At 38.7% G+C, this 23,937-nt stretch overlaps 1 long non-coding RNA gene across 1 annotated transcript; it reads right to left on the reverse strand.

Moving 5' to 3' along the window:
* Positions 1-4,583: 4,583 nt before the first annotated feature.
* On the reverse strand, positions 4,584-7,843 carry LOC127182159 (uncharacterized). The gene is made up of 5 exons (XR_007829851.1): positions 7,485-7,843; positions 7,335-7,408; positions 6,662-6,806; positions 4,878-4,935; positions 4,584-4,746 (listed from the first exon to the last, which is right to left on the reverse strand). It is a non-coding gene; the product is annotated as an uncharacterized LOC127182159 (long non-coding RNA).
* Positions 7,844-23,937: the final 16,094 nt, after the last annotated feature.

Below are 23,937 nucleotides of genomic sequence, written 5' to 3' on the forward strand. Positions count from 1 at the left end.
TTTTAAAGTTGGTAAATCAATAAAAAGTTCACATGTTGCATCAAGATCAATGTCCTCTTTGGCATATAATTCTGAATAAAATTCAATAGCAAGTCTTCTCATCATTAAGGGGTCAGATGTAAAACTTCCATCAGGCCTTCGTAAACAATACATTGGGTTATCATAAGCCACCTTTTTTTCCAAATTAAAAAAATATTTTGTAGGTGCATCCATATCATTGATGGTAGTAAACCTTATTCTAACAAGTGCTGATTTTACTCTTTCATGTAAAATATTCCTTAACTCCTGTTTTTTACACAACAATTTCTCTTGCACTGCAATATCATTCTTATTTATCAGTGAATCATATAGAACAAAGATATCTTCTTCTAATTGAGACATTTTCGTTCTAATACTAATCCAAATTTGTGACGAAAATTGTTGACAGAAAAGTTTAATTTGGGCTTTTCCCACTTCCCACCATTGAAGAAGATTTTCATAATTGCCTTTTTGTTCAGTCCACTGATTCCAAAAAATTTTAAACTTTTCATGAAAGTCAAGATTCTCCAACAGCTTATTACTAAATCTCCAATAAAAACAATGAGGGATCATTTGAGTTAAAAAAAAAAAAACCTTTAGTGAAATTAAATGATGATCTGAGATTGAGCTTGGGCTTATACTGTCACGTTCAGACAAAGCACACGAACAACGACGTAAATAAACGAAGGTATTTAATAAATCCACGGGGAACACAGGAGACACAGGAACACAGGGTAGTAACATCAACATCCGACAAAGCAAGAGGGGAAACACACGCTATATATACACACAGACTGATTACAGACACAGGTGTTGACAATGAGGGAGAAACCAAAATACACAGAACTGCAGGGGAGATGATGGGAGAAACCAACTAGAAAGTCCAGGGGTGTGACATTACCTCCCCCTCCCGGAAGGCGCGTCCTCACGCCGACAAACAGAGACAACAAGATGTACAAAGTCTTAGGAGGGGGCTTCGGTGGAGGACGGACTTCCGGAAGGAGGGCAAAAGATGGAGTCCAGGGTGATGACGGGATATTCCATGGAGGTGATGATGGAGGGAGTAGCCAAGGAGGTGACAGGAGGGGGCTGGAGCAGGAGGAGCCAGGTGAGACCCAGACCGCAGCCATGATGGAGCCCCACGGTGGAGCCAATGGAGGGAGGAGCCATGGTGGAGGAAAGGCTAACGACTCCATGGGGCCGACCGACGGAGGCGGAGCAGGTGGTGGTAGAGCCCGAGGCGGAGACGGAGAGCCGATGATCCTGGACGACCCCGAGGATCCGGAGGGCCCAGGCGGAGCTCAAGGCTCTGGCGACCGAGGCGGAGGTGGAGATCCGGAGGTCCGCGGCGGAGCCGGAGCGACAGAGGACCGAGGCTGTGCCCGCGGGAGGGAGGAGGTCCACAGAGCCGGAGGGACGGAGCGACGAGGAGTCCAGAGGTGAAGGTGGGGCGACGACTGACCAGGGCGGAGCCGGAGGGACGATGGAGCCCGGTGGAGCTGGTGGACCGACGGGCGACGGTGGAGACGAGGGAGCTGAGAGACGGGGTGGAGCCGCAGGGTCGGAGGGCCGAGGTGGAGTCCAGGACTCAGAGGCTGGAGGCGAAGATGAGGGATCCTCCAGCCATGACACCAATGGAGACTGGCAGACCTGCGGCGAACCCACCGCACAGATGGTGGGCTGAGGGTGAGCAGATGGGCTGCCAGGAGACAGCGGTGGCGGGACTGAGGCCGCAGAAACAATAGACAGAGGGAGGGTGGGTGGGAAATCCAGGCAGTCAGGTAATTTAGATGGTGGAAGGAGAGCGGGCATGTCTTCATATATATCTTCAAAGACATTAGTCAAATTTTGTTCCAGAAAAATTGGTCCCAGATCCAGGCGTTGCTAACCCTCAGCGGTGGTGCAGTGGGCGGTGCTGTCCTCAGCACCCTCACGGCCATCAGGAACGTCCACCGTCGCAGGCTCTGTGGCCGGCTCTCGCACCTGGTCAGACGCAAATTCCTCCAGCTCCGTGGTGATCGCTCGATCTGTCGCTCCGATGGGCGATGGCTCCTGGGTCGCGCTGGTAGCGTGGGATCCGTCTGCGGTGGGCTCGGGCTTGTAGCTCTGCGTGTCGGGGTGGTGATTGGCTGGGTTCTGGGTCCGGAGTGGCACTAGCGAGACTCTCCAAGGAGCAGGCGGGGAACGAGGGTTTGTTTCTCGCCAGTGTCCACTCCACAAATGCGGCGAAATCTGCTCGAGGGCCATCCTCGGACGACGGCGCTCTGCATGACGCGTTAAGGCTTGCATCATAGAACGCACAGTTGTCCGGGTAGCTGGTGGTGTTAGCTACAAGCTGGAACATGATCGTAAATCCCTCGAGCGGAAGATCCCCCTTGTCCTAGTAGAACGACGTCTAACCTTTTCATTTTTCATTTTTTGCCTGACTGCTGTCAAATACTTCTTCAGCCTGAACCTTTTTTGCTGTGACAAAACTTCAACGCTACATTCCCTCCTTGCTTTCATTACAGATGCAACAAATTTATCTAAATCAGGAAAAACCTCTTCAATATCAACAGACTTCCTTTTAGTTTCATCTAGAAAGTCGTTTATCTGATCCACAGAATAAAAATCCCCAGATTTACCATAATCTACATCAATGCATGAATCATCATCCCAAATACTCTCATCCTCTGAATCTTTCTCCGCCTCATCATTTAATCCCCTATCGCCGTCTTGCATCCCATCATCTTTGTGATCCAACGCAACAGTAACACTACAGCCATTAAACGCATCCTCTTCATTCCTATTAACTATACTACCAGAAGCACTGTCATTCACCTCCACTCTGTTAATGTTGATGCCACCACCATCAACTTCCCTCGTTTGTCCTTCCTCACTTTGAGCCCCTACATTGCTCAGTGGCCTTTCCTCCGCACTGCTCACATCCGACACTCCTGACGTCCCTGCAACTTTCTCTGCTCGTTGTTTATGAGGACAGGAAAATCTCTTATGACCAGTTTCACCGCACTCATAACAACGCAGACTGTCAGTACTAGCGTAAACCATGTAAGAGCTTTTCCCCACACATTACGAAATATCTAGTGTTTTAGTAGGAGATGATAAAAACATAAACACTTGCCGTCTGAAAGACAAGACATGTTTAAGTTCGGCAGATTTACAACCCAGCGGTATCGTTTTAACGGCACTTGCCATCTTTCCAAATCGAGTTAATTCTCGTACTATCGCATCATCTTTGACAAACGGTGGTACATTAGAAATTATCACCTTCGTAGCTGGAGCATGCAACGGTGTAATGGGCACAAAACTTTCTTTCACCCACATGCTGCTTTCAATTAAACGACTTACTAGTTGTTCATTCTTTAGAAAAACCACAACCGCTTTATTCAATATTTTCATGGCCTACCATAGTACCTGCCTTGGGAACGCACCTGAAACCATTCCTAAGCGAGAGGGATGGCTCTTCCCCAGCAGGGGTAGACGCCATCCCGCCTCACTAAAACGCTGCGTATAAATTAAACTAATATATCAGTGCCCCAAAGGAGAAAAAAAATAAATAAATAAATAAATAAATCCCCCCCACAAAAAAAAGAAGGAAAGGATTTATACAGCAAAGTTTTAGAACTTCACGCTCCCACACGTGCCTCTCACACGCCACCTTCGCTCCCAGCATGCAACACACACACACAGAGAGAGAGAGAGAGAGAGAGAGAGAGAGAGAAAAGGAGAAAGAGAAAAACATGTTATGCTTATCTAAAGTCATTTTTGCTTATTAGCATGGTTGAATTGGATCATTGCAGGTCAGCAGCAAAGACACTGGTTAAAAAAATGGGAATAGATACATATAGATTATGTGTATTATTTAACATTTTTAATTATTGCAGGTTTGCCTCATATTATAAGTTCACTCAAAAAAATGATTCTTTAAACCTACTTAATTCAATTATGGACAGTGGTTCCACACAACCAAATTGTTTTTGATGAACATGAATGGATTTTTTTGAATCTATGCAAACTCTTTGTGTTGTGACAACACAGCTGAATGAGGAAGAATTTATGTGAAATAGTAATGTCCAACCAACTCAATTTATTCACTTCCCTGTAACTTAAACCGGTTAAGTTTAGTGAACATGTTTTGGTTTATTAAAAACTGGCCAAATATGTTTCACTTTATCAACATAAGGAAGTTTGTTTCAGACAACTCATTTAAATTATGGACAGTGGTTCCATCCAATTGGTTCCAGTTACTTTAACTAAATGATTTCAAGTTAAAGTTACTCCCTTCAACAAAGCATTTTTGTGTGATTGTTTTGCAATGAATCACAAAAGACAAGATGTCACAAATTATCAAGTGTATTTGTTAAACAAGAGCAACAATTACAGTTACAACCACATTACAAAATTACAGAAATATTAAACTACTGTCATTTTCTAATTGGCATATAAAGGTAACCAATCAAACCTTAATCCAGGAACAGGAACTGGCTCCAGAAATAAATTCTGCAGTACTCCAAATGTGTACCTGATTTCAGGAGTTCAAGTTTAGTCCATATATCAGTCCCAGCAACATGTTTTTCATAGGGTTTACTGCTAAGGTCCTGAAGAACTTTATCTTCCAACACTCCAACATCTGCTGTGCTGTCTTCAATGTCTGCACCTTCAAATCGTATGACATAGATTCCCATGATTCCTCTGGATCACCTCCTGAGTGCTGCCAACGTCTGTATCCTAGAGAGGATATTTAAAAGAATGGAGTACTCGAATTCTTAAATTTACCGTAAATTCTTAAATTTACCTTAGCATTTATCATCTTTGAAAATACCAATAAATAAATAAATTAATAAATAAAAACAACTTACCATATACTCCATAATAACACTGCTAGTGTCTTCATTTGGGTACTTCAACGTCATTAGTCTAAAGATGCAGACAACAACAAAATTCATGAGATTTAGCCTTTACATTTTTCTAAAAAAAAAAAAAAAACACATTTGAAAAATGTCATTATTATTGCGTCTGATCATTTCCTTATGGGAAATAAAGGCAAGCAGTTCAGATGGAATTCTAACTAACATTACAGTGGAAAATGAAACAGTACTGGACCAGATCAGCACAGAAAGTCACTGTCCTGCAGAGTTTAGCAATATTCCCAATTAAAGGGATAGTTCACCCAAAAATGAAAATTCTGTGATTAATTACTCACCCTCATGTCGTTCCAAACCCACAAGACCTTCAGTCATCTTCTGAACACAAATAAAGATATTTTTGATGAAATCTGAGAGCTTTCTGACCCGGCATAGACAGTAATGCAACTGAAATGCTCCCAGACCCAGAAACGTAGTAAGGACACCAGTAAAACAGTGTAAAAAACAGTGGTTCAACCATAATTTTACAAAGCAGTGAGAATACTTTTTGTGTGCAAAGAAGAAAAAAATATTGACTTTATTCATCAATTCTTCTCCAAATTGCATCTTCTGCCATTATTGAGAGTACCTCTTTGCATAACGCATGTGTGTGGTTCTGCTGACATAGAACATGTATGCGCTGGGCCTTGTTTGCTTGCAGAGGAAAGCAAGTGCATGCATCGTGATACTCTCCATAATGGCAAAATACGTGATTTGGAGGAGAAGAATTGTTGAATAAAGTAGTTATTTTTGTTTCTTTACCCATAAAAAGTATTCTTGTAGCTTTGTAAAATTATGGTTGAACCACTGATGTCACATGGACTATTATATCAAAGTCCTTACTACGTTTCAGGGCTTGGGAATATTTCAGTTGCGTTGATGTCTATGCAGGGTCAGAAAGCTCTCTGATTTTATCAAAAATATCTTAATTTGTATTTTAAAGATGAACGAAGGTCTTACAGGTTTGCTAATCAAAGTTTTACTAAAAGTTCCAGGCAGGGGTGTTGGAGCTAAACTCCAGAACACTGGCTCTCCAAGAGCAGGTTTGACACGCCTGCCTTGCTTTAGAATGTATTGTTTTTGGGAAGTTAATTTATTTGCAATATCTGTCAGTTTACAGTAATACCATATTTTTATATTTACTATATTAATAACCCAATTCTTATTATATCTGTCTTTTTTGTTAATGCCTATGACCATAACCCTAAAACTCAGTGGCTGGTGAGACAATGTTTTAAAGGGGTCATCTGATCCAAAACTCACTTTTACATGTTGTTTGAACATATATGGATGTTGGCAGTATGTGTACACAACCACCCTATAATGATAAAAATCCACCCAGTGGTATTTTTTTAATCGTTATAAGTAATATGCCCTTTTTCAAATCAGGTCATTCTCAGCTTCTAAGTTGGTGTGACGTCACACCGATCAAGGCTGCTCCTACAATAGTTAATTTACATGACCGTCTTATCTTAGACCCGCCCTAAATGAGCCGAGTGAGAGCTGAAAACAGTCTGACCACACTTATTGTATTTAAAGGAACATGCAACAGAATGGCCCACTCTGAAAAGGGCTGATTTTGATATGGTAAAATGGGTGTTTTTTACACTACCACTGAGAAATTTTAACAAAAGTATGCTATGCACTTCTCATTAAGACTCTAAAGAATCATATCAACAGCATCTGATGACCCCTTTAACATGATTACAAAAGTTTTTGTTGAGTGTAGCTGTTCTTACCTGTGTAGTGGGGACCAAGAGGGTTTAATGCTTTGTCCAAGGACTCTTCTTCGGTTTGCAATCATCTTCATAAGTTTTGCAGTGTGGATCCACCCACTGGCAAAGACAGTTGACACTAATGGACCTATGGTTATTCTGCACAAATCTGTAAACACATGAAGTACAATTTGTTACAAGAGCACCCATATATAGTTTAACAGCAAAGACAAATTCAGTGATCAAAAGATTTGTGTGATTATTGTCATGTATATTATTCCAAAAGGGTGGACATGATCTGGAGCATATTTAAAGTCATAAAATGACTGTAAAAAGCATGATTTATAGTTCAGTTTATAGTTTATAGTTTTTATTAATATTCATAAAACATGTTTTTTATTGTGTGTGTGTGTTGTTGTTTTTTTTCTTTTTTTGTTTGTTTGTTTTTTTGTGTTTTATTGTGTTAGTTAGCTGTATTTTTGAGCTATTAATATTCATTCGAAATAAACCAACCACAATTTGATTGATATTACTTGGAATGCAGAATAATTATTTAAAAAAACAAAAACAGAGTTATCTGTTCTTGCAAATTAACTCTTAATATATACATGAACTCTTCATATATATACACACACACAAATACATGCATACATAAATGTATTAACATATAACATATCAATATATCTTAGTGTCTTACTTGTTTAGATTTCTAGAAGACACATCAGCTTCTTAACCATCCACCAGTTCACATTTACAACTGCGTGCATTCCTCTAAAACAGAAAATGCAAAATACCCTTATTCCTTTTGTTTACAAAGGATGAAAAGGCAATACAGCGGTTCACTTACCTTAGCCAAAACTTTTTTCTCCGTCAGTAAAGTTGTGCCATTCCTTCATTTCGCCAAAATCAGGCAGCGATGAAGAAATCCGTGATCAAATGTATGCTGTTATAAAAACGAATAGCAGATAAAATGTTAAAAGTATGCAGAAGTCGAATGTGGCATTATTTGTACTTGATTTCGTGCTTTAGCTAACGCTAATTTTACTGGGACTTGAATAGCCTAGAAAGAGCACAGGAAGGTTTTATTTAACTGCCTATATATCTTTAATGAGACGGAAAAGCACTTTGAATTTTAATAATTCGCCGCATCCTCTGTTCCACAAGCACACATACAAATACACTAACGTTACAGTCCATATGCGCGTTCACATCCCAACCGCGCGAAATCATCTATTAATGGCGCGATATACCAGTTACACTCGTCTGCAAAACAACACTAAAAGCATACTAAAACACTTACAGAAATTAAAGTTTTTGACTTAACACAAAGAAGTCTTTAGATTTTCTTATCTGACTGGTACTTCTAGCTCCGACGCCATGATACACCTCCTTCGCGCCGTCTTCATAAAATGCGTTGGAAACGTCATATCCGGTTTTTTGAACGGCGAAATTAAACCGTTTACGTTAGTTTAACGATTGATAATCAAGTAAAATGGAAACTTAAACAGTTTAAATTAATAGAGCACAATACACTAGTGTTTTGGTGGAAAAAGAAATACACTTGTGTTGTTTTAACAATAAATACCTGGGTAAAACGAACAGTGGCACAAAACCATTTTTTTGAGTGTTTGCATTTCACTGTTTTTATTCATTTAAGGCAATACTGAATCTGTTTTTGTGCAGGTGAGAACTACAGTAAAATCATGTTCATACAGCTCACACAATGCCTCTGAACTTACTCCCGATTTCTCTCAACACAGGGACAGGAGAACTATCAGTCAATAAATGGGAAAACAAAGTAACTGCCATTACTTATTTGAAAAAAAGTAACTCAGATGTTTTCTTGTAAATTAAAAAGCAATGCGTTACTTTACAGTTTAACAAAAACTGCCAGATTTGGGAAGATAAATTCTTGTAGGAGTGGTACAAGATGATGTGGTGATGGTCATTCAAGAGTCACTCTCAACTTATCTTTCCATAAAGCCTATATAAAAAAAAAAATATAATAATAATAATATATATATATATTTAGGATTTTTACCCATGCAAAGTCTCTGAGAAACTGACACCTTACACCTGACACCTTAACCACCAGGTAGGTTGCAGTTTTGGAAAATGTTGGCAGTGGAGACTTAATGTTCCTGATGGTTTCACACCTAATTTTTCACATGAATTCATATTTATTTTGCAGTTAACGTGTCTTTTCTTCTCCACCTGTTTTTGGCCCTATGAGCATTTTGCTGTCCTGTGGTCATGACTTAACTTTGCAATTTCTCTATTGCATTAGTTTTGAATATTTCTCACGTGGATTTAATAATTTGGGCTTTTTTAGTCCGAGTTAAATCTCTTTTTTTCGCTCATTTTATCTGTTAAAGAAAACCTGCCTAATAATTATACACACCTGAATATAAGGATTTTTTTTTCTTTTTTTCTTTTTTTTACTTCCAGCTTTCATGGACAATTACAGAGCACAGCATAAATGTGTACACCCCCTCTCCAAAACTTCACAAATTCAGCAATTACTCTTTACTTAGAAGACATGTTAGTGTTCTTGGAGACATAAGTCTCCATCTAAGTGCTAAAATGTTGTGTTGCAAAAATAAGTACACCCTCCTGAAAATTCATAAGTTTAAGTAAAAAAATAAAAAATAAAATAAATAATAATAATATTAATAATAATACAAATTGTAGTTTTAAGGCAATTTTTGATCAACAGGTAAGTATTTTGAACCAAAACTTTTAAAGACATGTAATTTGCTGACAGTTAAAGGTGTTATATAGCCTACTGAATCTTACTCAGACATAATTCTGGCAACATTGGAAAGAAGTGGAGAGAACTGGGAAGTGACATTTCTTAGCATAAAAGAGAAATACCAAATTATTTTTTTAAGTGTGAAAATATAGCAGAAGTAGCACCGACATTCAGAAACAATGGACTTGTGACAAGGCTCCTGAAATAATCAGGTCTTCACTTTAAATTTTCATGTAAACTTAAAGTGATTACTGATGTAATTCATTTTTTTAATGATGTTCTGATACGGAAAACCATAGAATTCAATAGGGTGTAGAATATCAACTTGCCCAATAATTATTCATGCAATGTACATTGAGCTAAATAATGGCAATATTGTTCTATGTATGGCTGCTTTATAGCTGAAAGTACAGTTATTTTATAATTGATGAATTTTGCAATATTTAACACTGCTGTCACAGCCCTGGAGTAGACACCCCTATTCGCCTCCAGTCTGGACTCCGCCTCAGCCTTCCGACCCAGCAGCTCCACCCTGGCTCCTGGCTCCCTCGTCTCCACCGTCGGCCCACAAGCTCCACCGAGCTCCCTCTTCCCTCCGGCTCCGCCTTGGTCAGTCGTCGACCCGCCATCGGCTCAGGACTCCACTCCTCCCGCTACGCCTTGCCACTCTGTCCCACCAGCTCCGTTGGGCTCCTCCCTCCCTCCAGCTCTGCCTCATTCCTCTGTCTCTCCGGCTCCGCCACGGACCTCCAGAACACCTTGGCCCTCTGGATCCTTTGTATCGCCTGGACTCGTCGGCTCTCCAGAGGGGGGAGAACTGTCACACTTTTTGTATTGGTTTTTCCCTCATGTGCCCATATATGGTTTTCCTGTTCCTGCCCTCGTTATGTCATTATTAGTTAACCTTGTATCACTTCTGTCTTAATTAAGTTATAAGTTGGTTTCAGTTCAGTGTTTGTTCTCCTGTCTGGTCGATGTGCAGTGTGTTCCTGCCCTGCTTGTGGATTTACCAGTTTGGAATATATTAAAGACTTTTGATTTCGTTGACCTTCGTCTCCGTTGTGACAACTGCTATTTCCCTATTTTTAATTATGAAACTACTTTGAAACAATCTGTACACATTAAAGGAACTGACTTGAGATATGATGCATAGATATTGACAGGGTATCTTCAAAGGCAGCCATTTTGTTTGTTTAAGTACTGTTTTCTGTTTGTTGGGAATGTACTGTTATTAAAATGCTGTCCAGATAAAATGCTCACATTTTTTTTTTGGCAGAGAATTACTGTTTACTTGATGTGCATTTGAGCAGATGTTCTGCCAGGTGGTCCAGAAAAGGACTAATTGCTCTATTTGGAAGCCGTATTCAACAAACAACCACATCCAGACCATTGATCAGCCATTGCTGACTTATAAAGTTCCCGTTCTCTCCTTTCTGCAATGCTTTTCTTTCCAATATAGCCTATAAAGTTAACAGAACAATATAGTGGGTGATACATGACAGCTGAAAGTCATAGCACTCTAAGTGCAAGTGATTAAATGTGTAGAATCTAATATTAACAATAATTTATATTTTTATTTTCTTCGAAATTGCAGTGTTGATTACTGTTTACTCATTACCGGCAATCATTACCTTGCTTTTATTTGTGCATGAGTGGTCTGAATGTAACATTTGTTCTTTCACAGAAATCATTGAAGAGTCATTGAGAATGGGAAAATAACTAAATGCATATCTGAGTGGGAGCAGTGGCGGTATGAGGGACGTTTCCAGGAAGCCTTTATCAAACTTTAAAATGTAGCATTAAATGATTGTTATAGAAACACCATCACGAGCACATCAAAATGTTGCAGTGTCAGTAGTTTACTACAAGCCAGATGGCAAATCTATGCCAAATTGTACATGCTGTCATTAGCCATTAGTGAAAGTCCTGTAAATTTTTTGCGATAACTAATAACTTATCAAGTAGTTATATTAAATCAGTAGTTAGTGGGCTCAGTAAATTTCTAACATGTCCATTCATAGCATATGAACATACATACAAACATAATTACAACTTCTGAGCTCATAAGTAGGAAATTCTCAAGAGGACTTGAAAGCAGCAGAGGAGGAAGGAAATAATTAGAGATGTTTGATCCTTGCCGTCTAACATCTGTGTAATATTCAGCATCGATCTGAGGCAGCTTCACTGCCACATCAGACTGTGTGTGCATTTGCATCGCTATGTTTAATTCTGATGATGTAATAGTTTTAGAAGGCTTTGTTCAGCACTGACTGTGCTGTTGTCTGAACAGACAGAACTGTAACCCAGCAGTCTGATGTTTTGTGTTATACTTCACTGACAAAGCAGCTGAAATAAAGCACCTTGGACATTTTATCTGACAGTTATATAAAAACAGTAACTGTGTTTTTTATGTCTGTCTTGCCATCAGGGCAAACAAAAGTGCACACTTAGCTCTGCTCTGTCAACAGTGGTACCATAAATTAAGCTTTAGTTCTTTAGTATTTGTCAGGCTGGTCCAGCTAATGCACATGCTCTTTCAAGAGTAAACGAGGATGCGATGCCAAATTCAGCATTTTCCTCTTTAATCCATTTTGTTTATACTTTGTTTTTTTTTTTTTTTTTAATCGACACATTAAGTACGGTAAGTATTTATTTATATACGGTAAGTAAGTATTTCTGTTGCCTTTTCCATTAACTGAGCTTGTTGAAATGTATTTTAGGATGTAGCTGAAATGAGGTTTCGTAGAAGGCAGCAAAATTTCAAATGCATGAGCTTACCCATGGTGCCATAAAATGCTGCCTCTGCAGGCGGCAAGCTAGTATTTGGAACTTTTCATTGCATTAATTGATTTTATTGAAGTAGACTATTGATGTACAACAGCACTGTTCAGGTATTAATGAATTTGATTTCATTGCTTAACACCTAATCACCTCTGATCTAGGATCACAGAATAGGTATTGCACACATCGGTACAGAAGATGAAACACTCTGGCCAGTCTTTTCAATGTACAGCAGCATATCCTTATTAAAATTCAGAGATATTCGCACGTCTCGGTCCAAGGTCTTGATTCTCATTTCAGAGCTTTTGTTTGATTTCATTCACACTTAAACTTTTATGAATTCTATGTAAAAAAGCAGTGAATATTAATATGTTAATTTACTAGACAGTTCAGAAACAGAAAAAAAAAAAAAAAAAAAACAGAAAGAGCTTTATTGCCAAGTGCGTTCACACACAAGGAATTGGTCTTGGTGTTAGGAGCTTCCAGTACAGAAAATACAAACATAGTGCAGACATACATAAAGTTAAGGTAATAATAAACACTAATATTAAAAAATAATATATAATAAATTATAAATAACAGTGGTAATAAAAATATACAGAAAGAAAAAAAAAAAAAAATGTCCATAGACAGAACTATGAATGTGCATATTTGCTATATACAAAAGTTTTGTTAAGTAAAAACACATGACCAGTACTGAGGTGTGTTAAGTGTGGTTCAGGTGGGATATGGCTTGGGGGAAAAAACTGTTCTTGTGTCTGGCTGTTTTGGTGCATAGCGCTCTGTAGCGTCGGCCAGAGGGCAACAGTTCAAAGAGAGAGTGGGCTGGGTGTGAGGGCTCCAGAGTGATTTTCTTAGCCCTTTTCCTGACTCTGGAGGTGTAAAGATCATGGAGGTTGGGTAGAGGGATACCAATAATCCTCTCAGCAGTCCTGACTGTCCGTTGTAGTCTTCTGATGTCTGTTTTGGTAGCTGAACCAAACCAAACAGTAATAGAGGAACACAGGACAGACTCAATGATGGCCGAGTAGAACTGTTTTAGCAGCTCTTGTGGCAGGTTGAACTTCCTCAGCTGGCGGAGGAAATACAGCCTCTGCTGGGCTTTTTCCATAATAGAGTCAGTGTGATTGTCCCACTTCAGGTCCTGAGAGATGTTGGTACCCAGGAATCTGAATGACTCTACTGTAGCCACAGTGCTGTCCATGATGGTGATTGGGGGGAGAGCAGGGGGGTTCCTCCTGAAGTCTATGATCATCTCCACTGTTTTAAAAGTGTTTAGCTCCAGGTTGTTAAGACTGCACCAGACAGCCAGCTGATCAACCTCCTGTCTGTAAGCAGACTCGTCTCCATCCTTGATGAGGCCGATGACTGTAGTATCGTCCGCAAACTTCAGGAGCTTGACAGAGGGGTCCTTTGAAGTGCAGTCATTTGTGTAGAGAGAGAAGAGCAGTGGGGAGAGAACGCAACCCTGTGGGGCACCAGTGCTGGTTGTGTTAGTCCTGGATGTGAGTTTACCCAACCTCACTAGCTGCTGCCTGTCTGTCAAGAAGCTGGTAATCCACTGACAGATGGAGGTGGGCACAGAGAGCTGTGTCAGTTTGTCTGAGAGAAGGTCAGGCATGATGGTATTGAAGGCCGAACTGAAGTCCACAAACAAGATCCTTGCATAATTCCCAGTTCTGTCAAGGTGTTGCAGGATGTAATGCAGTGCCATGTTGACTGCGTCATCCACAGACCTGTTTGCTCTGTAGGCAAACTGAAAAGAATCCAGCAAGGGTCCAGTGATGTCTTTCAGATAGGCCAGGACCAGTTTCTCAAATGCCTTCATGACCACAGACGTGAGAGCGACAGGTCTGTAGTCATTAAGTCCAGTGATTTTGGGCTTTTTGGGGACTGGAATGATGGTGGAACGTTTGAGGCAGTTGGGAACTAAGCACAGCTCCAGTGATCTGTTAAAGATCTGTGTGAAGACAGGAGCCAGTTGGTCAGCACAGACCTTTAAACAGGCAGGTGAAACACTGTCTGGGCCAGAAGCTTTCCTAGGTTTCTGCTTCCTAAAGACTCGGTTGACGTCCTCTACACAGACCTCCAGCACAGGTTGAGTGGTGGGGGAGGGGGGGAGGGGAGTTGCAGGGGGGGTGGGTGAATGTGTGAAGTGCAGATCAGAGCGGGAGTCGGGTGTGAGTCTGGGCTTTTCAAACCGGCAGTAGAACACATTCAGATCGTCAGCCAGTTGTTGATTCTCCACAGACTGTGGGGGTGGTTTCTTGTACATAGTGATGTTCTTCAGACCAGACCATACGGACGCTGGATCGTTTGCTGAAAGCTCTTTTTTCAGTTTCTCAGAGTAGTTCTTTTTAGCCACTCTGATCTCCTTTGTTAGTCTGTTCCTGGCCTGGTTATACAAGATTTTATCCCCACATCTGTAAGCGTCCTCTTTGGCATGACGAGGCTGTTTGAGTTTCCCTGTAAACCATGGTTTATCATTATTGAATGATAAGAATGTCCTGGTGGGGATGCATATATCCTCACAGAAACTGATATATGAAGTTACAGTCTCCGTGAGCTCATCCAGATTGGTGGTGGCAGCTTCAAAAACACTCCAATCAGTCCATTCAAAACAGGCTTGTAAATCCCGCTCTGCTTCATTAGTCCATCTTTTAACAGTCCTTAATACAGGTTTAGCTGCTTTCAGTTTCTGCCTGTAGGTTGGTATAAGATGAACCAAACAGTGATCAGAGAGCCCCAAAGCTGCCCGTGGGACAGAGTGATATGCATCTTTAATTGTTGTGTAACAGTGATCTAATATATTACTGTCTCTGGTGGGACATTTAACATACTGTCTGTATTTTGGCAGTTCACGGGAAAGGTTTGCTTTGTTAAAATCCCCCAGAATAATTAAAGGAGAGTCTGGGTAGCGTTGCTCCGTATCAGTAATTTGTTCGGCCAGCTGTTGCATCGCGGCGCTCACACACGCGTCCGGAGGAACGTACACATTCACGAGAATGAAAGAGGAAAACTCACGGGGCGAATAGAATGGTTTACAGTTTATGAAGAGCGCCTCTAAATTAGGAGAGCACATCTTTTTCAGAGTTGTTACATCTGAACACCAACCTTCATTTATGTAGAAACATAATCCACCACCTCTCGTTTTCCCCGTTAACTCCGCGATGCGGTCCGATCTGAACAGCTGAAAGCCCGGAATATGCAGTCCGTTGTCCGGAATGCTTTCACTTAACCAGGTTTCAGTGAAGCACAATGCAGCAGATTTTGAAAAGTCCTTGTTCATACGGTTGAGGAGAAGAAGTTCGCCCATTTTGTTAGGAAGGGAACGGAGATTCGCTAAATGTATACTAGGAAGTGCTGTTCGGAAGCCACGGTTGCGGAGCTTAACCAGGGCGCTGGCACGTTTCCCTCGTTTGCGCCTGAGCGCGCGTTTGAGTAGGATCGCTGCTCCTCCGACTAGTACATCTAACAAAGCGTCTGAATAATCAAAAAACGGAAAAACATTTTCTGGTGTATGTTGCCTTATGTCCAGTAGTTCGTCTCTGGTAAAACTTACACTAAGAGAATGACTAAAAACAGAACAAACAAACAAAGACAGTAAAAGAATTGGAGAGCTCCACACCACGGCAGCCAATCCACTCGAAGAAGTATATCGGCAACATTTTTTTCTTGTCCTTTGCACAAAGCATCATAGAAGGGTGTTGCTAGGTAACAAGAAAGTGAGGTGCACACAGTAAACACTGAACAAAAGGAATTAGCAAACAAAATGCATTTGAGCATCTCTCAAAAAGACGAAAAGAGACGCTGATGAGCTAACAAACAGTTGTTCATCTCTGTAGTCTTTCTTTCATCATTTTGTGATTTTTGTTATGTTATGATTCATTTGAATTGACCAGTATTGATTGATGCTTCGCTTAGTATGAAGGTATTTTAATTGTTTAGTATTCAATGGATTTATGTGTTTATATGACAAAATATGTTGAATTATGATTTTATTGTTTTTTTTTTTTGTTTTTTTTTAAATCATCCTTTATAACAAACTACATGACTGACATCTACACTGGTCATTTGGTTAATTCTGTTGTTGTCTTCTTTTTTTTTTTTTTTTTTTTTTTTTTTTTGCATCATAGCCCATATTTTTATTGCCCTCAGCGACTTCCAAAAAAAACAAAAAACAAAAAAACAAACATAACCAGACCTTGTCTTCCGCACCCTTACCATGCTTCTCCCTCACCCGTTAGTGTTCATTCAGATTGCAATGGCTCACTGATCTGCCTTTTTTGCCCCATCAATAGACATCGGCACAGAAAGACCAGTCTCAGCTTTGGATATAAGGCTCGCTTGAAATGAGGTGAGGTGGAGTGGGGGTGGGCGAAGGACCCTGAGCTGGTAATTCAGTTCCTCTCAGACCCCATCTGCCGGGAGGCTGTTTCCATCAAGTGTGCGCTGGTGGCCCTAAAAGAGCTCTGGCGCTCTATCATAGAAGAGCTGAAAATGGAGCGAGAATAGTGCGGCAGAGAAGAGCTAGTCTAATCTCAGAGGCAGAGAGAGAGAGAAATAGACAGTAGTAATAGAACTGAGAAAATCTTCGGCTGAGCGGAGAATGACTGAGAGAGATTAAATCACAGAGGGGAAGATGCACTGACTTTGGTTAGGTGCAAATGGGTTAATGTCAAAATATGTTCAGCATGAGGGAAAAAAAAAAAAAAAAAAAACTCTGAAAAACTAGTGTAATGTTTGTGATTAATTATGTAATTATAACATAAGCGAAAGGCATGGATCGTATTTAATGATAGTATACAGCTGCTGTCTTTTTATTGATCTAATTTGATTTCTTAAAGGATGAATTCTAGCACTGTCAAATAACATTGACAAGGGCGGAATCCAAAATGAAGGTGTGGCGGGATGACAAATGTAGCTTTACACTGTAAAAAATGATTTTGAATTTAACAGTAAGATTCCGTCTATTTATTCCTATATGAGTTCTTTTTTTTTTTTTCCATCTGTGAGGACCCGACCTAGCGATCTGCCAAGACCTTGCTTGCCAATCTAAGTGCATAGCATTCGAAAGTATGGCTACACTTGCAATCAGAAATCGAAAAAAACAAAGTAGCCAACAATATTTCTGATAAGCTAAACATGTTGCAGTAGATGTGTCACCACCAATATGACAAAGCATTTTAATTTAACAGATCGTTAAAGATCACAAACACGATTCAAATACCAACATGATTCTGTTCCTAAATTACAATGATTCATCTGTTTGATTCCTCAACATTTCTTCCTGCAGTGTACGACCAGTGTGATTTGGACATTTAAATCTGCGTTTGTGCTGCCGCTGACCTAAAGAGAGCCACTGTCATGTATATGAATGAAACAGTTTCACAGTCTTTTCAACCACACAGTTCATTATTTCTGTCTTACAAACTCTCAAATAATCACAGAAGTACTAGGATAAAAGTTCATAATCTGGATATAAACAGAAAATCATCCTTTCAGTCATCCTTTTGAAAGTTAATTTGACATTCCAAATAATGTTATTATCGATTACGTTGTTATGTCAGTAGATGGCAAAAGGGGCTGTTAATAATGTATTTGTCTTTGATAATTCATTCAAAAACACTGATTCATCCAGTAATGAACCAAGTAAATACTGAGTGAATCACTGAATCATTTACTTATAAATTAGGCCTACATGTGATTTTGTTTAGTTGTCTAATGTTTTTTTCTTCAGAATCATAAGAGAACCACAACTTCCATTTTAAAAACAACAACAACAACAAAAACAACAACCCAATTTATCCAGAATCACGAAGCTCTATTTTGCAAACAGCTCTTAAGTGAATCTTGTTTTTATGTAGCCTGTTAACTTTTGTTCATGGTGTTCAGCTGCAACTAAATGTTTAGTAAAAAAAGAAACAGAATAAATATGCTTGATATCATCTTTTATTCACATTGGAATCGAAAATGGGAATCCAAAAGAATCGGAATCGATATAAGCAGAATCGGAGTCAGAATTGATAATATTCTTACGATACCCAATCCTAGTATTTAATGTTTGTGTGACTGACACTGTGCACCTTCTATATATGTTAATATTTAAAAGCTGTTTTGTGATGAGCTTTGGTTCATCATGTGGCTTTCTTATCACCACCTGCTTTTGGTGGTCATCAGTGTATTACAAAGGTACAAAACAAATTTCAGTACTAAAAAAAAACAAACAAAAAAAAACATAAAACGTTGTTACCGTACTTTAAATGTAAATTTTTTTGGATTTTTTTTTTTTTTTTTACAGTGTAGTTATGGTATTTGGAGGGAAAAAAAGGTCCAATGTCAAATGTAGTGTAGAGTGGGGATAACGCCACCGTTTCTTCTAAAATAACCACTACATAAATTATCAAGATAAATTTTTCTTGTAACTATGGACTACTTTGACGATGTAGAAGTTTTCACCGTGAAGCTTACACTGGTGATGTACCTGGGGAAAAATGGATTTCACAGTAAATTATCTAATTTTCAGCAGTAAGAAAAAAAAGTGTTTTGAAGCTTGTTTTTTTTTTTTTTTTTTTTTTATAGAACATCACAGTTATATATGAAAATAGTAAGGTCTCCAGATAGGGAGGATGTGTTATCTACAGTTAGGAAAAAAATCTTTTTATTTTCAGAATTACATTTTTTTTCCAAACCTAGTCTGTGAGGTAAAACCCCCTCAGGGGCATGGCTTAATTACTGTACTTACTCTGTTCTGAACATCAAATCCTTTGTTTTTTCCATCAAATGTATTCTAACAACAGTATTCAACATTTTAAGGAGATCAAAAAAAGGTTCATTAAAGTTGTCCTAAGACAAGAATGGGTATTGTTTTGGTTTTAGGACAACTTTGATCCACTTCAAATGTTGACTGCTCTAGTTGGTTGAATAAAACTATTTGGACTTTATATGTAACAAATGTTAGCATCAGGTAGCTAGTTAGCTAGCCAGTTAGAATCAGTGGTAACACTTTGGTATAGGGAACAACTTTTACTATTAACTAGTTGCTTATTAGCATGCCTATTAACAACATGGATATTTATTAGTACTTACAAAGCACATTATTCTGCATGACCATATTCTACATCCATAATCCTACCTAAACTTAACAACTACATTACTAACTACTAATAAGCACCAAATTAGTAGCTTATTGAGGCAAAAGTCATAGTAAATCGTTTGTTAATAGTGAGAATTGGACTTTAAAATAAAGTGACCGCATCGGCTAACAATATCTTTTAAATAAGCTATTAAAATTTTAAGCTTAAACTAAAAAAAGCCTGTACTGTGATTTTGTAAATGCCCATGGGGGCATTTTACCCCACCTGTGGGACAATGTGGGAGATAAATATATCTGTGACAATTACATAAGCTCTTGAATCAGATCTCTATGGCCACCCTAGTAAAAAAGTAATAGATGTAAAATGCATTTATTTCATACTAAGTATAGTTCAAGTCTTTTAACATATTTACTGGCATATCGCTCGAGACTTACTGATATAAAAATTGCAATTAAACTTTTTTTTTTTGGACTAGTACTTGTGCACAATGCACATTTTTTTTAACATTAAGCCTAAAGTATGTTTGGTAACATTTTACTTGAAGGGATGTACATAAGACTGACATGACACATTCATCATCATGACATGACACATGTTATGAATATGAAGGAGGTTTTATGCATGTTAATGACTACTGCCATTAAGTGTCATTCGCTCAGTTATGTCATTTTAAATTCAAAGATCACATTGTTTGTGATGCCTTTGTTATGACAACTTGACATAAACCAATATATCATAACCTGTCAGTGTCTTTGCCATGACAGCTTGACATTACCAAGGCAATGTTGTACTATATGACAGCAAGATATGTTATATACTATATCTGTTGTACTATATGGCAGCTTTTGCTCAGAAAAATATGAATGGGAACCAATCTTTTGTTGTGAGGAATTAAAATGATGAAAATGGAAAACATTAAGAAATAAAAATGCATTTGCACCTGTTGAGCAATTATTTGTTATCAAGCCAGATAAGAAGGATCAGTCTATTAATCGTTCAAGAGGACTCCAGTGATTGAAAAAACTAAAAAAACACAGCACAACCCTGGGTGAATCGCTCTCCAAATGCAATAAAATACAATTTCATCAATTTAATTATTATTATTGGATGATTGATTTTATTTCTGAACACCTGTTCATCTTTTTTTACGCCATTTGAAATGGGCTATTATCTGACCTTCTGTTGGAGGAAACTTACAAAAAAAAAAAAAACATTATGAAATGAAAAATATTCATGATGCTGTTATAAAATTATTTGACAGAGTATTAGCACTTAATGACATTTTAGTGAGAAATTCAAGTTGTACCACTATAAAAGTGGTAAGAAAAAAATTAATGACACAATTATAATGGCCTCATGACAGCCAGTGTCAAAACTAACCACATGACGGTTTAATGTAATGTTAACCCACATAAAGCTAAGTAGTTTATTGCTATCTGCTATGTCATGTTTATGACAGGTTATTTTGTCTTGGTAATGTCAAGCTGTCATGACAAAGACACTGACAGGTTATGATGTATTGGTTTATGTCAAGCTGTCATAACAAACGCATCTCAATCAATGTCATCTTTGCACTAAAAATGACATAACTGAACGAATGACACTTAATGACAGTTGTCTATGACCAGCTAGGAGCCCAACAGGACTTTAACAAGAAAGACATTTCAAAGTTCAATGTGCTATGTGCAGTGTGCTAGTCATGAGAAGATGAGAACTGGTCCATTGACTGAGTTTAGTTTCTCCCAAGTGTCCTTTTCTCCATTTCTCTGACTTGATTGGGATTTGGGTTCCTTGCACTGTTGCCTTTGGCTTACTCCATTGGGGTTTAAAAAAAACACTACATATTCAGTAATATTATTGAGTTAATGGCACTAACACTGTTGAATGAAAACAAAACTTGAACTCAGCTGGGCTGAATAATGACTGCTGTCTTTAAAATTGTTTCATAATTGAATCATTTTGCAACACTGACACGTTACTAAACTGAACTGAATCTACTTCAAGCTGATTGAAGCGAAACAGCTCTACTTTTTCTTTTTTTCATAACTGATTAATTTTACACAGTTTCATTTGAGTCTCACAGTACGTCACATAACCGGCTTGCTGGGATGTTGCTGTGTCATCTTGCTGCTTACTTGCTCTATACTCCGTAATGCGCCCAACTCCACTGAACAGTGCACACTTACTGTCAGAGAGGCAGAGAGGGGAAGCGACTTGGTGTCTTCTCAGGGATAAGGCCATTTTGTTGATCTTGTGTTCCCCTAAAACCCACATGCCTTACTCACCGCCCCACTCTCTTCCATTACTGGAAAGTCTCACTCTCCTTCTCTCACTGAGTGCTTGCCGAAAACCATCCATCACAGGCGGCTTCCCTGAAGCAGCGTTGCTTTAGCTCCTGGTGGGAGAGGAGCTGTGTGATTGACAAGATTAACTATGAGTCTCTTCTCTACACACCCTGCTGAAGTACCTAAGAGAGAGAAAGACAACTGGTCTCTAGCGTCTGTCTCTGTCTCTGTTGGCCTCTCTCCTCTTGCGTAGAGCTCTCATAACGCAAGACTCTCTCTCCACGACTCACTGTAATTTAATAGCTGCTCTTGTGACACACACTAGGAGTGTTCGGGTAGATCAGTGATGTGACTACGCCACAGACAGCATGTGCCCCTCAGAGCACAGCCATTTTGATTCCCCTCGGACTACAAGCCATTTATCATAAATTAATATGAATATTCCCCTCACAGAGCTGCCTACATGACAACATCAGCTCTGATTTTAAAAGCAGACAGTCTTTGGAGACCACCATAAAGTCCTTTACGGAAACTATTTGGTTTGGTAAGAGTAAACTCCAAATCATCTCTCATTATTTAGCTGGATCTGTCTGCTGCCTTTAACCCTGTAAACTACCAGATCCTTCTGTCCAAGCTTTCTGACTTGGACATTGTAGGTGTGGTTCTTCGGAAGCTTATAGTATTTATAGGTTTCTTGGAAGGGAGGATGTCTAAGTTACATCTGCTAATCGGGGCTACCTCAGGGTTAAGTGCTCCTCTCCTTTTCTCCATATACAACTTTACTTGGAACGATCATAAAGGCACACGGCTTCTCTTAGTGCCACTATACAGATGATACACAGCTGTATCTGTCATTTAAACCTGATGATCCCTGCCTCAGCTCCTATTTCTGCCTACCTTTCAGACATCTCATCTTGGATGAAGAAGTGTCCTGTCCATCTCAACGTTGCAAAGATGAATCTCCTTGTAATGCCTGCAGACCCACAACTGACCACAACATCCCTCTTCAGATGGGAACTACAACAGGGGTTTTCAAACTTTTTGGGGCCGGGGACCCTTTACAGGGGAGAAACATTTTCAAGGACCCACTCATTATTATAAGTAAGGAATAACTGACAACGGGCCGTAAAATTCGTAGAAAATAATTATTTTAGAAGAGTTCAACGGACCAAAGTCAGTTATTCCGCTTATACTACCGTTACCACACCTCAAGATATTGATCAGATGATACACTGTAAAATCCAATAGTTTACCTTACTTAGACATAATTAGTTATCTTTACTTAGTTGCTATACTTACTAGGTTTTATTAAGTTACAGCTACTTTCAAGCGAGTAAAACAGTTTACTTACTACTTTGAGTGACGCTTACTTAAAATATTCAAGTAGCCACCAAGGAACTAATGACATTAATAAACCAGTGAGAGGCAGCAGTGCACTAATATGTTGCTAATTTGCAAAATAACAACAGAAGAAAAAGAAAAGATATTTTTTGAAGTGGCAATTGTTAATCTGCAGTTATTTTTCACTAGTTACCTTCACTCATTTCCCAAAGTCATCTTGAATGTTGTTTCAATACAACTATATATTTGAGAGAACATCACATAAGCTGACTTCATAAATTGATGTTGATTTTCGTAAAATGTTGTTGGTGTGTCTTATTTTATTTATTTTTTTATTATTATTAATTATTATTATTATTATTATTATTATTTTTTTTTTTTTTACTTACCATTATAGTGATTAATGTTCCGTTTGGTTGGGCACTTGGCACTTTGCATTTCTTATAATAATTTTCTTCCTATTGATGCAGCAATACAACATGAAATCATAATTTTTGATTTCAAGGGAAGAAAAGTAATAAGTTGGTTGCTTTTAGAAGGTAACCTTGTAATTCTGATATTTCAATTAGCTAAATCTTTCAATTCTTTAGCTAATGTATTTTTTTACATTTATTAATGATCTGCTTCAATTTTATTGTTCTTCATAAACACCTTGAGAAACTTCATTGGGTTGAGACAGTCCTTTAATATTTGTGGTAATGTGCTCAAATCACAGACTTCAACATTCAGCACGTGAATCACAACGATGGTAACAATCCAGTTTTATTTATTTTTATTAATTTTGACAATAACCATTATATTATTTTATTTTCTCTTTTTGTTGTGTTACTACTGACACAAGTCAGTAAATAAAATTAGCAAATAAAAACAACAACAGTAAAACAAACCAATTGCATAATTTATTCATGCCGCAATGCACTCTGGGAGTCAGTGAGTAGAAGTCAAGTGTAAGCCTAAAGTAAATGATTAAGTACCCCCTACAGTTATTTTTTAGTTACTAGAGCTCTCGTGTAAGTAAACTATACTAACTAAGTATTTGTCAGT

This window comes from Labeo rohita, chromosome 19 (genome assembly GCF_022985175.1).
Source record: "Labeo rohita strain BAU-BD-2019 chromosome 19, IGBB_LRoh.1.0, whole genome shotgun sequence".
Lineage (NCBI taxonomy): Eukaryota > Metazoa > Chordata > Actinopteri > Cypriniformes > Cyprinidae > Labeo > Labeo rohita.